This window comes from Urocitellus parryii, chromosome 6, assembly GCF_045843805.1.
Source record: "Urocitellus parryii isolate mUroPar1 chromosome 6, mUroPar1.hap1, whole genome shotgun sequence".
NCBI classification, from domain to species: domain Eukaryota; kingdom Metazoa; phylum Chordata; class Mammalia; order Rodentia; family Sciuridae; genus Urocitellus; species Urocitellus parryii.
Genome location: NC_135536.1, coordinates 49,713,237 through 49,714,855, shown reverse-complemented (window position 1 = coordinate 49,714,855; position 1,619 = coordinate 49,713,237). Strand labels below are relative to the sequence as shown.

At 36.5% G+C, this 1,619-nt stretch overlaps 1 non-coding gene across 1 annotated transcript; it reads left to right on the top strand.

Annotated features, from left to right (window-relative positions):
- The first annotated feature begins 661 nt into the window (after positions 1–661).
- On the top strand, positions 662–733 carry Trnam-cau (transfer RNA methionine (anticodon CAU)). Its single transcript has one exon. It is a non-coding gene; the product is annotated as a tRNA-Met (tRNA).
- The last annotated feature ends 886 nt before the right edge of the window (positions 734–1,619 follow it).

Here is a 1,619-nt window from a genome sequence, read left to right as displayed (position 1 = left end):
AAAAGCAAATATAAACCTTTTAGAAGAGTGTATGGAATGTAGCAAGTTTGACATGGGTTTGATTTTATGGAAATGGTAACAATGATGATGATTCCCTTTCCTCACAGAAAATCACTTTTCTCACAACCTTCAGTGATAGAGATAAGACATTACTTACTACTATTTGGCCATTATGTAAGTTGTGTTATTGGCCTCATTTTCTACTTCCTCTCTGTATCTGTGTCTGGCTTGTTTCAGCTAATGAATGGGTGTGGGAGTGATATGGTGCCAGCTCCATATCCAGGCCTTAAGAAGCCTTGCCTGTTTTGTTTGCCCTCTGGTCACTCTAATACTGCTATGACAAGAACATGCATCAGGGAGTCTGCTGCCCAAGGAGAGGAAGACACATGAAGCAGGCCAGACCACCTGGAGCATATGCATGTGCTCATTGTTATATGTCACTGAGATTCTCTAATTGTCTGTATAGGGATAGCTAACTCAGTATTATTCCATATCACCATGAAAATAATAGAAGTAAGCAATGAACACAATATAGAATAAAGCCATACCTATAAATGCAAGATTTTATTTAGCTTCAATTGTATGTATACATGTACATGGCCAAAACTTGTAATATTGCTAAAATAGTATAAAAAGTGATCAAATACAGCAGTTCCACTGGGGATATAGCTCAGCTGGTAGAGTGCTTGCCTCATAAGCACAGGGCCCTGGGTTCAATCCCCAGTACCAAACACACACACACACACACACACACACACACACACACACACACATATGCATTGTGACCACTATTCAAAATATATTCACTTATAATCTGTTAAAAGATCTCCCTAAAAGGAAATAGGAAGGGATTTTCAAATTACCTGGCCCATAGTTGGTAGTTGATAAATATCTGCTGAAAAGTTATGAAGTAAAGACAAAAAAAAAAGCATTGCATGCTACTTACATCTTATTGAAAGGAATTATTTGAGTGCTACATGAATTATTTTATTTATTCACACTTCAGTCACAGTCAATATTATATATTATTTTCAACCATTCTGATTCTATAAGAAAAGTGATGTGTGTGAAGAAAAATGGGCAGATAGGTTATGAATTTTCGAGCAAGATATGGTCAATAGCAGATAACCTTCCCAAAACCCAGGTATTCTGTTTCTGATGACTTCTAGAAACATCGCTCTAGTTATATCAAACTCAAGTATGATGTGGTGAATATTTACTCCTCTTCTGAGGTAGGACAAATGTACAAATCAACCATCCTATTGCCAAAATGTGGAATGAATTTAAACATCAATCTGTTTTCATAAAATGTTTTTGTGCCTTGTGGACATCTCCAAAATCAAAATTTTGTAGCCAGGGTGAATATCAACTCAGTTAATAAAACTTCAGATTTCTGTTACTATCTTTACATCTGGAATTAGTGCTATTGCCCCATTACTTAAATCCAATTTGGACCTAGTAAAAGCACTAACAAAAAGTGGGTCATCTAGTTCTCAGACCACCCGTACCACAATTTCATCAGATTGTGTCCTCATTCAAGCTCGTGTTCCCCAGATCTCAACATCTCTCTTGTCATTTAATTTAAATGGTTAGTCTGAGGCTGAAATTTGTTGCTTACA